The sequence below is a fragment of the Panthera onca genome, chromosome E1, assembly GCF_046562875.1.
Source record: "Panthera onca isolate mPanOnc1 chromosome E1, mPanOnc1 haplotype 2, whole genome shotgun sequence".
Taxonomy (NCBI): Eukaryota; Metazoa; Chordata; class Mammalia; order Carnivora; family Felidae; genus Panthera; species Panthera onca.
The window spans coordinates 12,100,231-12,115,307 of NC_138352.1; the positions used below are offsets into that span (position 1 = coordinate 12,100,231).

General features: G+C 55.0%; 1 protein-coding gene across 2 annotated transcripts in view; it reads left to right on the top strand.

Moving 5' to 3' along the window:
* TMC6 (transmembrane channel like 6) overlaps nt 1-15,077 on the top strand; it is a 157,624-nt gene that overhangs the window by 76,358 nt on the left and 66,189 nt on the right. The window lies entirely within an intron of this gene.

Below are 15,077 nucleotides of genomic sequence, written 5' to 3' on the forward strand. Positions count from 1 at the left end.
TTTTAAATGTTTATTTATTTATTTTGAGATGGGGGGAGGGGAAGGAGCACCAGCAGGGGAAGGGCAGAGAGAGAAAGAGAGAGAGAGAATCCCAAGCAGGCTCCATGCTGTCAGCACAGAGCCCAACGCAGGGCTCAATCCCATGAATCATGAGATCATGACCTGAGCCTAAATCCAGAGTCAGACTCTGGATTAACTGACTGAGCCACCCAGGCGCCCCTGAAATGTTAACATCTTAAAATAACCATGGCTAAAACTGAGAAGTTAACATTGGTAAAATACTATTATTGGTTGGCTTAAAAAAAAATTTTTTTTAACATTTATTCATTTTTTGATAGAGACAGAGCATGAGTGGGGGAGGGGCAGAGAGAGAGGGAGACACAGAATCCCAAGCAGGATCCAGGCTCTGAGCCATCAGCACAGAGCTGGACGCGGGGCTCGAACTCACGGACTGTGAGATCATGACCTGAGCTGAAGTCAGACGCTTAACCCACTGAGCCACCCAGGCCCCCCCCCCCTTTTTTTTTTTTTTACTTTCTTGACAAATTTTTAAGTGTATGGAATACTTGTTCAGTACGTCTCTAGACCTTTCTCGTCTGGGTAACTGAAACCTCACGCACACTGAGTCGCGTTCCTGCTTGCCCCCTTCCCTCAGCGCCTGGCAAATTCTGTTCTACCTTCCGCCTCTACGAGTTCAAGTTCGGGAGCTTTCATTCTCTCATATAAATGGAATCCCACAGTATTTGGTCTTCTGAAACTGGCTTAGTTCACGGAGCCCCACGCCCTCAAGCCTCATCCATATTGTAGCTGGTGCCAGAATTTCCTTCCTTCTTAAGACTGACTACATAATATCCCATCGTATGGATGGACCACACCTTCTGTATCCATCCATCTGCCGGTGGACGTTTTGGTTGCTTCCACATCTCTGCTGTTGTGAATAACGGTGCGATGAACGTAGGAGGGCGATGATCGCTTCAAGATCCTGACTCTAATTCTTTTGGAGACATTTGCACCAGCAACATTGCTGATAGTTCTATTTTTGACTGGCTGAGGAAACTCCGCACTGTCTTCCACAGTGGCTGTGCCATTTTACCTCGCCACCAATGGTGCACGGGCCTCCCAATTTCTCTACATCCTCACCAGTACGTGTTTTCTCTCCATATGTAGGTCTTTTTAATGGCCATCCTAACAGGTCCCAGTGAGATGGTCTTGACTGACATTTTCCTGATCAGCGATGTTGAATATCTTTTGACATGCCCGTGAATACATCCATTGGCCATTTGGATGTCTTCTTTGGAGAAATGTCCATTCGAGTCTTTTGCCCATGGTTTAATTGGGTTGTTTGGGTTTTTCTGCTATCGAGTTATAGGAGTTCCTTGTGTGTTACGGGTATTGGTTCCTTATCAGATGTGTGGTTTGCAAATACCCGCTGCCGTCCTTCAGCTTGTTTTCTTTCTTTCCGGATCGTCTCCTTTGCTCTGATCACTTGGCTTTTTAACACTTTTTCTTTCCTTTTTTTTTTTTTTAATGTCTATTTATTTTTTTGAGAGACAGAGTGTGAGTGGGGCGGGGGCGGGGGCAGAGAGAGAGAGGGAGACACATAATCCGGAGCGGGCTCCAGGCTCTGAGCTGTTGGCCCAGAGCCCGACGCGGGGCTCGAACTCACGAACCGCGAGATCGTGACCTGAGCCGGAGTCGGACGCTTAACCGACTGAGCCACCCAGGCACTGCATGTTTCTTAATTTTTTTTTAACATTTATTTGTTTTTGAGAGACAGAGAGACAGAGCATGAGCAGGGGAGGGGCAGAGACAGAGGGACACACAGAATCCCAAGCAGGCTCCAGGCTCTGAGCGGTCGGCACAGAGCCCGACGCGGGGCTCGAACCCACGGACTGTGAGATCATGACCTGAGCCGAAGTCGGACGCTTAACCGACTGACCCACCAGGTGCCCTGACACTTTTATTTCTTTACCCCACGTCCACCATCTGCCCTCGCTTAAGTCACCAGTGCTCTCAGACAAACTGTAAGTGCACAGAGGAGGCCTCCTCCGTGGGGTGAGCCGTTTTACAGAACACAACTCTTCTGTCGCACAGATCACCTTTGCATCATTGATTTGTTTGGCAAAAATCACGTTAGGCCCAGCTTTACACAACCAGAACCCAGGTGCACTTTCCACCAAAACATGAACAGATCTGCACGTGGGAGGCGGGGGGTCTGGCTGGCCGGACACAGAGCACGGGGACCTTTTCGGGGGACATCAAGTCCGCTCTGTTGAGGACAAGCCATTGACTAGAACGGGCATCTAGGAGCTATTGGCATCCCTCCCACGGTAATGACCGACCGCTCATTCACTCTTGAGTGTCCCCAGGCCTGAGGCTCTGAGGGGGGTCACAGTGGGAGTCAGGTGCTCCCTGGCCTTGGCAGGGTTGAGTTCCTGTGGTACCCAGTTCGGAGGAATCAGCTCCTGGGCTCCCCGCCCTCAGCCAGGTTGGAGAGAGGTTTGGGGAGAAACCACCAATCACTTCCGTCTTTTTCAAGGTCTCTTCCGGTCCTGGGGGTCACGGCAGATCCCAGAGAAGCAGAGCCCTGACACCAGGGGGACCAGAGAAGGAAAAGCTCATTCAGCGGGGCGGCATAATTATCCCACAGAATAAGTGCGCCGGGTACGTGGCCTCAACTCGAAAGGGCACCGCCCCCTGGGGGTCTGGCCGAAGGCAGATTCTGGACTCGGGCTGGGAGTCTGCCTTTCTAACATGCCCAGTGATGCCGGTGCTGCAGGTCCTGAGCTACATCAGAGAAGCCGGGGCAAGCCCTTGATCGGCCGGGAGAGAGGGCACCGTGAACGGCGGTGATCTTCAGATTCTGCGTGGAGCAGGGACAGCCCTGGGCCTTGAAGGCCGGGCAGAATGGGTGTTGTACTGGTTGCTGGGGCAGCATTCCATTTTCCTCCAAGCAGAGGTCCGACTTGTGCTGACCCTGATGGTGAAAACGGACGGTGAAAGACGGATGGACGGACCGGGGATGCTCGTCCTCACTTAATTCAACTGGATTCATCAGAGACCCTGGAGTCTGGCAAAGTGGCTGCCTGGGGGCTTTGTGGGGGTGGAGGCGGGCTTTTTCAGCCGAGCTCCTGACAGTGAGGACAGAGCTGTGTGCGGCTGAGACGGAGTCAGATAGCTTTGCCTTTGGGCAACCAGTGGGGTCCCTTGCCTTCCAAGGGCAAAGTTTGTGCTTTTAGAAATCTCTTACCACGGAAGCGATTAGCCAGCCAGACCTGTTGTCCTTTTGCAAGCAGCAAATTACCCAGGAAAATGTAATTACCCGTTCACTCTGTTATTAGTGCCTAGCTCCGAAGATACTGAAGCAATGGCCCCTTTCATGGTATTTCAAAGCTCACTCCCACGATGCGTCCCTGATATTAAACACAATGAGACTTTTTTGAATTCAATTAAGCATTTGCCTACTGTGACTCTTTATTCATCGCAAATTGTCTCAGTAAATAATCTTCATCAAAAGTCAGAACCCATCCCCATTAGTTGTTTAGATTAATTAATGGATCCCCCCGGAGCCACCCAAATGAATTCAATTCGAACGTCAACAACTTGACCACGGAGTTTCCCAGGTTGGCATTGAGACAATATTAAACCTGGAATGAGTCACATTTAAAATGTTAATTCGGGGAAGCTCTCCATTTAGAGCATTTAATTAAATCCTTAAATAAACTGCATGGGCTCAGTATCAGATGGTTCTGCATTTTCATTGCGGCACCGAGCTGGCACAGCGAAGATAACCAGGATATATAGAGTAATAAAATCTAATCTCGTTTCCAGTGGGGAGATTCAGTGTATATACACAACCCAGGCTCAAATTGTAAGTTAATTACATTAACCCCAGCGTACTCCGGGATCTGAGCACCCAGAGATGAAACCAGTCTTTTTCCTATCATAAGGTTCTTTTCAACTTCACTATATTAATTTTTAGCCAAATACTAACTCATAAGGAAAATTGAAGTTAATGTAACCAAAGATAAAGTAATGCGGCCTTAATATTCTGAAGGGATTATGGAGACCCGTGAAAATACACTCTGCAAATGTCATTGACTCGGAATGGATTTATGGGGGGCGGGGGGGGGGGAGGAAATGAAGACACGGAGAAGGCTCTTGTCTCCGCCCATTTCCCCCCCTCCCGCCCGAGGGTTAATAAAGGACTTAATCTAAGAAACTCGGTCCTGGAAATCACGCAGTCCCACGAGGGTAATGGAGAGCGTCTGTTGGGGGAAGGGGCGCGTGGCCGCCGGGAGAAGTCGCTCTGTCATCTCGGATGCAGGCGATGGGGCCCAGGTGTCGCCGGGCAGCAAGATTGCGTCCCCCTGCCCGCACGTGGTCCGTAAATTTCTATGGCTCAGCCCCTTAATCTCCCTGTCCTCGGGGCATCTGTCCTCCGCGAGGAGGGACGGGGCGAATGGCTCTTCCCAGCCTCCTTGGCGAGGTGCCCAGGGGGACCCCGGTCCTCCCTCTGCCAGCCCAGAGACCCTCAGGCGGCACCTGGCACATCACGGTGATGTTTCGTCATGCGGTGGTTGACGATCTGGGGCAGACCTACTTTTGAAGGAGTTTCCCCCCAAGGCCTATCGATTCTCCAACAACTAAGAGATGCTCTCTGCAGCAGCATCCATTCAGCCCCGAGAGTCTGGCATTTTCGAGTAGCTAAGACTCCCAGGACCATCCCCCTCCAGGAATGGGGAGACTAGAAAACCCCAAAGCTTCTAATTTGCCTCAGAAGGACAACTTTCTGCTCCTGGAATTCCAACCAAAGCAGCAGGAAACGTATTCAGTCTCCAACCACCTCATCCTAGGAAGTGACTCTCTCGTCCCTAGTGGGCCATCACAGCCCTGCACTCGCCTTCATTTGACCTTCCACCAAGCTCCTATTTAAGCTTCCTTTTTCACCCTGACCTTGACTGTTGGACTTCTCGCCGAAGGGTCTCAGACTGAGGTCGCTAGCAGGTCTCGTCTGAACGCCGACTCCAACTGATGGTGGCCTTTCGGAGTGTTGTGTTCAGTAGGATCCTGAGCCTGAGTCCGGTGTCCAAGAGGAAAGAGCCGTGTGCTATTGGCGATATTTATCGTGTGTGTGGGCGTGTTTCTGTGTGCGTGTTTACACTGTGAATACTTCATCGTTTAAAAAAATACCGCTGTGAAAGTTTCCACGAAGAGTTACGCTTTATTTTGATTGTGTTCATCTGTCGGTTGTCTTTTTGTCTGTTTGTTTGTTTGTTTGTTTGCTTGTTGACTTTGTCTTTTGATTCTTTGCTGGTCATGGTCAAAGAATGAGTCTGTGCCTCAATGCTCACGCTTTGTTCAGACTCCTAGAAGGGGAATTACTACATCAAGGATAATAATAATAATTAAAAAAAGATCAAATGACTTAAACACTGAACGCTTTGTTATGGTGAGCTTAATAACTTAAACAGAAATTCCTGAGTATTTGAATTAAGAGATAGCTCAGGGAGAGCGAGATTTGAAGAAACAAGCAGGTGGTTTTGTGTGTTCTAGGAATCCCTGCTTTCGGTGATTCCTAGTCATTGCATCAAAGACGTTAGCGCTGGAAAGAAGACAGGAGGCCAGGTCTTGGGACAGAGGAAAACGAAGCCCAGAGAAGTTAAGGGGCTTAACAAAGCCACACAGCCAGGCCGGTGTGGCCGCTGCAGCTTGCTCTCCCCACATCTGTTTGCACAGACCTGCTTCCTGTGGTTCTGTTTCCGGCTCTCTCGGAACCCACAGCTCACCCTTCTCTTTACACCTTCAGCGGTGGATCCTTTATTGCCCAGTCGGACGCAGGGTCCGTTGATCCCAGGACCTTCTTCCACGATGCGTGGCTAATCCTGTGGCCCCCAAATTTCTCTTGTTCTGCTCCCCTACCCCGTGGGAAGAAACAGATGCTTGTTGTGCTGGGTCTCTACATCGGAGTGTAGGCTCACTTGTTCGCAAGGTAAAAACAAAACGAAACAAAACCAAAAAAAAAAAAAAACCCAAAATAGGCTTTGGTTTTTTTTTTATTATTTTTTTAAATGTGTATTTACTTTTGAAGGAGACAGGGTGTGAACAGGGGAGGGGGAGACGCAGAAGGACCTCCTTCTCTTCCGTCACGTCAGCGCCTCAGCCTACAGTCCGGGCAGCGTCTGCATAGACACGGCAGGCGAGGGGCTGGGGAGCCCATGTCCCTGCAAATCAGACGCGTCACGGGGGGTCGTGCAGACCACTGCGCCGGAAGGGGGGTGGGCAGCCCTGAATATGCAGCAACCCAGGACGACTGCACGGGAGAGGAGGCGCTGATCGCCCTACTCGCCCTCTCTGGGCTGGCCTCGCGACTCCAGTCTCCTTGCCGCCTGGTGAGCCAGCTGGATGTTGCTCAGCTGGGACAAAAGAGAGCCGAGGCAGGGGGTGGGGTGGGGGGGGGTTTGGTTTTCATCCTGTTCTGTGTGTTTTGTTTCTGAAATACAAAAATGGCCTCAGACTCAAAACGTTTCTTCCCTTCCTTTTCCTCCGAAGAGAATAAACGGGGAAAAGTGTCGGTCGTGACTGGTCCCGGCCTGGGCTTGGCAGATAATCCAGATTTCTTCCGGGCCTCTGCAGCTGTATCACAGTCATGCTGGACAGGAGTCTCCTTCGGCGGACAGATAGCTTAGTAAACGGCAAGAAAAAGGCCATCTTTTCCAGAGCCTGATCTCCGGAAACCGATCGACTCCGTTTCCTGGAGCCCTAATGTCACCTCATCGAGATGGAAAGGGGTCAAAGTCCTTGCCGTGGTGACGTGGGAAACTAAGGCAGAGGAGACACTAAATTCCCTTACTGCCTACGGCCCGCTGATGAGTCCTGGAAACGAGCAGAGTGACCACCCTCTAGGAGCTCGGCTGCCTCGATGGTGACACTTTGCGGGGGGCCAAGGGGAATCTCGGCTTAACGTGATCCCAACCTCGGGGACCCTGTAAGTCAACTTCTTTTATCTCGACGGCCCCAAGATATATGCTGGCAATCCCACTCCAAGTTCATGGCCCCCGATACACATCTGAAGGGTCTCAGGACGGAGGTTTTATTAAATGGTAATAAATGGCATCTCACTAGCAACAGCTAGTCCCTCAAGGTCCCGGAAACCTTGCTTCCAAGATTCCTTAGAGACTTACCCTGTCCCTGCCCCTCTCCTGACCTGAGGGGATACAACCCGTCACCCATCACAACCCCAGCGCAGCTCTTCCTGCCCACGGGTCCTGTCCCCCTGTCCCCGTGCTTTAACAAAATCGCCTTTTGGCACCCAAGACGACTCAAGAATTCTTTCTTGGCTGTCGGCTCCGGGCCTCCCCCCACCCCCTGCAAAAAACTTCATCAGTGGTAACAGGTGGTAGAGGCCCAGGCGAGCAGTTCGTAGAAACCATAAAATAAAATGCTGCATAATTTTTGTGACTGTGACCTAGATTTAGGCTGCCCCGGAAGGCAGGGCAGCGATCGCTCCTGAGCGAGAAACAGGGGTGATGGGGCCTGCATAGCCAGCCCTGGGATGAGCCAGTCTGCGGGCGATAGTTTTGTTTTGGAGCGGAGTGGGGCCAGCTTCCCTCTGACTGCACCTGCAGGGACCAGCATCCCCAGAGTGGCCAGCGAGGCATCCGGGCACCCCCAGCTCCGCCGGGCCCTCCGCTGTGGCACCTTGCGTCCGGGGCGGAAACTGCACCTCCCATTCCCGGCACAGACGGATTCTCCTGGCAGGTTCACCACTGGTTCAGGATGCGGGGCAGCCCTGAGGCCCTCCCTGACCGTCTCTGCCCCGAATCCTTGGGTCCGAGGGAAGCGGTTCTATCCCCCCAGGACGGGCGCTGTAATTGGGAGCCGGCACCTGAAGAGGCCTCTCGGGGCTGAGCCAGTCAACAGGTGGTAATTGGGGTCCTATGGGCCCCCCGCTCCGTCCCCGGTCCCCTCTCCCCACGGAGTGAACAGAGGACCTGGCGGCTACCCTCTGGGACTCTGGGCGAGAAGGAGTTCGCCGTCTGGAGCTCGGCTCTTGCTCTGACCCATCGCCGCGACCATCAGGAGGCCTCCCCGCACCGCGATAGCCCCGCACGGCGCGGGCACAAGTAAGGGTTGTGGATCCTGGTGCTCAAACAAGATGGTGAGGCCCAGGCGTGTGTTCGCCTCCCTCTCCGAGCTCCCCGGTGGGCTTCCTTTCATGGTGGGTCCTGGCCGGCCCAGACCGTCGTCTTACCAGCTTTAAGACGGCCTGTTCTTTCCTCGCAGCGCACTGGACAGATTGTACAATCACAGAGCATGCCTGACCTACGGACCCATTTGGGGGTCAGGCGGCTGGTGAGGGAATAGCAGACGCTGTCTGGGCCCAAATCCCTCTGGCCCGCCTGCGAGCCCAGCTGTGGGCCGGCTGTGTAGGAAGGTGCCTCCAGCCCTCCTGTGTTCTGGCTCAGGGCTTTTCCAGAGCTAAGGCAGGGGGCCCTGGGGGCAGGCAACACCCCCAGAAGCAGCCCCCTGCCAGTGGGGGTACGGAAGTCCGTGCCTGCAGAAGGACAAACCGAGGCAGAGAGCCAGCCCCACCTGAAGCACGTGCACCGAGAGGAATTCCAGTTGAGGGCGAGGGCAGGGGTCCCGGCAGGGCCGTCGTGGGGTGAGCAGGTCAGGTCTCCTCCTCCTCTGGCCTCCGCAGTGAAGGGTAGGACTCCCGGAGATAAACTTGTTTTCCCTTTGGCATCGGTTTCCTGTCGCTGCTATTAACACATTACTGTAAACTTGGGGCTTGAAACAACACAAATTGATTCTCCCGCGGCTCCGAGGCCACTGGCCTGAAGTCAAGGTGTCAGCAGGGCCTCACTCCCTCCGGGGGACGATCCTTCCTGCCTCTTACAGCTCTCGGTGACTCCGGATGGTCTTGGCCTGTGGCAGTGTTCCCACAGTGACTGCCTCCCGAGGTCACAAACCTCCCTCTGCCTTTCTCTTGTAAGGACACCTGCAATGGCATTTAGGGTCCCCTTCCCCCGAGAATGCAAGATGATCTCCTCAATCCAAAGATCCTTAATCACGCCTACAAAGACCCTTTTGCTTTAAAAAGAAATTTTGGTGTTTGTTTTTTGAGAGAGAGACAGAGAGACAGAGATCGAGCAGGGGAGGGGCGGAGAAAGAGGGAGACACAGAATCCGAAGCAGGTTCCAGGCTCCGAGCTGTCAGCACAGAGCCCGACGCGGGGCTCGAACCCACAAACCGCGAGATCATGACCTGAGCTGAAGTCGGACGCTTAACTGACTAAACCACCCAGGCGCCCCTACAAGGAAGGACCCTTTTTCTAAATAAGATAACACCTCACCTGTGGAGATTAGGATTAGGGGGCGTGTTTTCCAACCGACCACACCCTTTTGAGCAAACTTTCTGACTCTGAGGCCAGATTTCTCAGTCAGTCTCTGTCTCCCATTTTCTTTGGGAATCTTGTTTTTAACCTTTCTGAAAACTTCCCAATGCAATTTTAAAAGTAACAGTGTAAAGGCCCAGGTAGAGTGCATGGGCCCTCCTAGGATATACATGAAACAAAGCTGGGGTGACCCAGGCTCATAAGGCATTCATTAAGCACCCACTGTATGCCAGGCTCACTCACCCCTCACAATGACTCACCATCCCATTTTATAGGTGCAGAAACAGAGGTCCAAGATTGTAAGGAGGTCACACAGCTCGTAAAGGGCAGGGCGAGGCCCTGGGGTCCACATCCTATAAGTTCAAGTGCAGGTTCTTGCTCTGGGTCTACTGGGCTTGTCTGAGCCCACTCACTACATTGGGCTCACTTGAAACATTTGTTAGTGGCCTCCAGTCCAGACTGGACTTTGTATGTGTCACTTCCCACCCTTTCAGACCCCTTTCCCTTGTGCTTCCTAGTGCCAGGCTGGGCTATTCAAGGTCCCCAGGTGGCAGACCCCTTCCTGTGTGAGCACAGAGGTCCCCGTCCTGAAGGTCCCTGGGGCACGGGGCTCCTGTGTGGGCACAGACATCCCCTGTCCCGAAGGTCCCTGGGGCACGGGGCTCCTGTGTGGGCACAGACGTCCCCTGTCCTGAAGGTCCCTGGGGCACGGGGCTCCTGTGTGGGCACAGACGTCCTCTGTCCTGAAGGTCCCTGGGGCACGGGGCTCCTGTGCCCGGCTCGACAGGCAAAGGTGCTCATGGCTCCTTCCCCTGCCCACCCCCTGCCCCCATGGACCCCAGTGTGAAGGGTCCTCTCGGAGCCCAGCCCTCCCACAACCCCGTCCCCAGATCACACTCTAAATGACAGCACTGACCCTTCCCTTCCTCCTCTGAAATCTGAACTGTCACCTTCTGGGGCTGCCCCTGTCCACCCACGTCCCCCTCCCTGCTAAGAACACAGAAGCATTAAATTCTCCATCTTCTTCAAAGATCATTAGCCGAGAGCAAGCTACACATTGATTTTCTTTTCCTTCTGGTTCTGGCTAAACACGGGGACCTCTGGCCACCGTCGGAGGGCAGGGCACTTTTCCCAGGCTCTGCCTTGTGTCCTTGAACTTGCCTTCTGGCCGCCTCATGATCCCCACAATACGACAGGCACATGCCATCCCAGGGCCAAAACAAGGCCAGCCTTGTGCTCCTGGGGAAGGGGGTCCTGGGCTGCCCCCCTCCCTTTTCACGGCGCCTTTGGGATGTTTCTCCGATTCGTGTATTTTCCCAGAAGCCACCTACGAAATCCTTTTTCTCCGCGATATTTTTGCCGTTAAACAGACCTATCCAAGCGGGTGTCCCCAGATCATTTGAAATTCTCCCCCTGGTGTTTGTGCCGGAGACGATGGGCCTAAGTGTGCTCTTCTGAAACGCGGCCGGGCCTGGTCCCCAGCCTGGGCGATGCCAGCTTTCCGTGAAGTCTGAGGTCTGGCCCCGCTCCGGACCTCATCCCGGAGAGCGGTGCTGACACAGATGTGCTCTGTGCCCTTAAAAACGGCCGGCCGGTGGCAGATAAAATCCGATACTCTGCTCGGCGGAGGCAGCCTTAGCCTGGGGCTCGAGAGCCCTTGCGCAAATAGACTCTTTGTCCAATCTGTCACATGCTCCCTCTGTGCAGATTCCATGGTGGCTCTGAGGAGACCTGTAGGGAGGGCTCCGGGCTGTTCCAAACCGCCTCTATAAATAGCCAGCCTCAGGAATTCGCGTGGACTGTTTTCACAGGTTGGCGACTTCGTTTTTCCAGTAATCCAGCTGAGCGCTTCTGGGCTGGGGCCACAGCAAGGGGAGGTCTTGGAGGGGGTGGGGAAGCTCCCTCCCCGCCTTTTAGGAGGGGTCGACGGGAGGCCAGGGCCGCCGGCCTGCCTGCCTCAGGATCCCTGGACTGTCGCCGGCACTGTGGCCAGGACGCGACTCTGGTCATCTGGGACCAGCCGCGGTGCCCAAGTCCAAAAGCATCTTCCCCGGGCCTGTCCTTGGCCCCCACATCTGGTAAGCATCCAACAGAGATAGAAAGCACTGCGTGAGAGGAACCCAGTCTGCACGGTCACAGAAGCCCCTTTGTGTCAAGTCTGAGTGCTTGCAGGGGGCCGCGCGCCCGTGACCAACAGCCCGCGGGGTGAGCCCCGCACATCGGTGACCAACCGGGTTTTGCTTCCTCGTCAGGGACACGGGGGAACGTAACCCAAGGGGTCTCCAGCCCCACCGGATTCGGCTCAACGGCCTCGATGGCGTGCCGGGGCTCCTCGCACGCAGCGGGCCGAGAGAGGGGTGTGAGGCAGGGGGCGGGTGCCAGGAGTGGGGTCCCCGGGGGGCCTGCAGGTGGGGGGATCAGGCGTGGCAAGGGGCGCGGAGGTCAGCTGGGCCCGGAGAGGAAGGCTCCAAGGGAAATGGCACGAGGAACAGGAGCCGAGGCTGGAGGGGAGCGGCCGGTTTTGCCTCACGGAGGCGTAGGAAGGCCAAAGACTGCCGGGGCCAGGATTCCAGAAGGCCAGCCTGCCCCCGCAAGCAGCCCCTCCCCTGGCCCCCCGGCCCCGGATCTCTCCCTCCTCCCTGCGCTAGTCCTGATATCCCAGCTCCTTGTTGCCTGGCTTCATTCACTCATTTATTCATCCTCTCGGGAATTATCTATCGCACGGCTTCCATGATGCTCTGCGGCTGCCCTCCCGACCCCTGTGCAGACCTGCCACGGACCCTGATACCCCGCGTGGACGCCTCCCCTCCTGCCCCCTGCACCCCTCACCCCTGCCCTCTCCATGTTGCCGCTTCCAGCTGTTCTGGGGAGACACCTCGGTTGGGTCTCGTCCCCCAGGAGCGCCCAGAGCGCGGACCCCGTGACAGCACGGGCCCGGGGGACGGGACCCTCAGACGGCCAGCGCGAACAAGACAGCCAACGGGAAGTCCCTTCCTTGTCCTCCCTCCACGGCCAGAGGAGCGACGGATTTGGGGTGACCGGGCTCTTGAGCAGAGTAGCAAGTGGAATTAACAGGGAAGAAATAAATTCAGACGCAGACAGCTAGAAGCAGAGATTTGCTGAAATTTTACCGAAAAGGAAGGTGCGGGGTGTGGGGGGGGGGGGTGGGGTGGGGAGCGGACCTGGGTCCCCTGTTGGTGACAACAGCAGGCCTCACTCCGGCTCCCGGGGAAGCTCCCTCCTACCCAGCTTGGGCTTTTGCAGCAGGAAGCGATTTGTGATGGTGCTGATTTCACGGTAGAGTCGTGCAAAACAGGACAGCTGTGTGGACCGCATCCGTTGGCCCTTGCACAGCAGCGCCTTCTCGAAGGGAGGCCTGCGGGACCCAGTCCCTGTCGGCTGCAGGAGCCCCTCGAGTGGCTAAGGCTGTCCCCGGGGACAGAGCCCAGCAGACCAGCCTGAACACAGGTGCCGCCACTCACCCCGGCCACGCGCCTTCGGCCGAGCTGGCCGCCTCGCGGGACCGTGACACACCCCATGAGACGGAAGACGGAACCTTCCGCACACGCTGGGCATGACACGTGTGCAACAGGAGACACCTGCCATTCTTGCTGGGACGGCTGTCACAGGACCGGGGCGCTCGCGGGCTCCCACAGACAGGAGGAGGAGGCCCGGCCGGGCAGGGACAGAGGACGCCAGCCCAGAAGACTCCGCGGAGGTCCCTAAAGTCACAGGTGACCCGTCAAAGGCGATGGAGAACAGGTGCGCCCTCGTACAGCCGGTCAGCCCGGACGCGAGGTGCACCCACCTTTCGGACTGATGTCACCGCGTCGAGAGACATCCGTGGGGAAGGGCCTCCCTGACACCCCGGCAGCCCTCACTTTGGGTCGCCCCTATCCCCTTTGACTAACGGCTGACCTGACATCTTTCAGCGAGTGACCTCGTTGCAGCCGGTAATTCAAATATCTTTCAGCGTCAGAAATAATAAGCACCACCGTGAGATGAACAAACAGAGCTTAAGTTGAGTGCAGATTAATGGGGTTTTAATATTCCTAATTTAATCACTCTTTTCTGTCGCTCTGTGGGCAACATGATGTAGCAGCTAATTATTTTTTTAACCATGATGGGGATCTTTCCTAATCAATTTTATATTTAACATGAATGAAGGGAGGGCAGTGATTAATGAGAGAATAAATCTCACCAAACAGGCACAAGCCAGCAATCAGTTAAAAATACGGCAGGATGATTTTTTTTTTTTCTTTTCTTTTTTCCTTTTCTTTCTTTCTTTCTTTTTCTTTTTTTTTTATCTTCTCGCCGAGCAAATCCTTCAGGGATGGGAGGGAGCACAATGCCAAGTCTGTTTCATTCTGCAAAGAAGAAAGACGTTAAAGTTTTTTTTTTTTTTAAACGTGTAGGTTGGAAGGGAAAAAAGCACGCCTGTCTTCTGATCTGAAACGTTGTAACCTGAGCGGTAAATCCCGGGTGCCCAGCTGCTCTTGTGATCTGCACCGAGGTGATGTAGCATCAGGAGGTCAACAGTAGCCTAACGCTGTGTCCCTCTGCCTGTGTCACTCAGTCACTCACCCCCTTTCCTCCCGTCTCACGGGGACAGTTTGTCATCTGACCCCGTGGCAAGAGGAAGGGCGACTGGGGGACAGTTAGAGACCCCACTTACATGAGTGTCATTACAGAATATTGTCACAGTTGTTCCCTTCTATCGTTAGTTAATGCTGTTCACCTGTTACTGCCCCGGATTTGTAAATTCCACGTCATCATAGGTATGAAGCTGGAGGATTTACACAGAGGGTTCTGTAGCGTCTGAGGTTTCAGGGGTCCCCTGGGCGGGGGGGAGGGGCAGTCTGGGAACGCATTTCCGGCACTTAAGGAAGGGTCCCTGGGTATTCAAATGTTGCTGCTGCCTTTACCGGGTGCCCTCGGGCCTCAGTTTTCTCATCTTCTAAAAGGGGGCACACGAGAAGCGCCTGGGTGGTCCAGTTGGTTACGCTTCCCACTCTTGATTTCGGCTCGGGTCGCGATCTCACAGCGTGTGGGTTCGAGCCCCGCGTCAGTCTCCACTGTCCATGCAGAGCCTGCCTGGGCTTCTGTGTCCCTTTCTCTCTGCCCCTCCCCTGCTTACTCGCTCTCCAAAAAGGAACAAACTTTAAAAGAGGGTGGGGCGGGGGGGGGGGTGGGGGACAGCGATGTGCCCTTGTGCTCCGTTCGCGTGACTCTGGAAGGTGTGTCACAGGCGGGGGCCCCAGGAGCTGGTTGGGAGGCGTTCCTTGAAAGCAGAGCAGGTGAGTGGGAAGTGAGACAGGAGGACGGAGGCCACCCCAGGGGATGGTGTCACGCTGAGCCCACGATTTGGAGACAACGGTCCCACCCAGGTGCGGTCCCAGCTGGGGGCCCGGGAGCCGACAGGGCACCGCTCACCCATCCGTCACAGGGAGGGGGAGAGGTGAATTCCCAGGCGCTTTCGCTCCTCTCGCCCACCAGCCTCCAGCAGCCTGAGGACAGCCTTCTGGCTGCTGACTGTGCACTACCAGGTGGCACTCAAAGTGACAAGGACAGGGACTGCCCGGGGGCTCTGCTCACACAGCGGGGATGTGAACGGGCACAGACCCCTGACCGGGGAAGGGGACGGTTGGGTCATAGGCCGACTTGTGCCCCGGGAGCC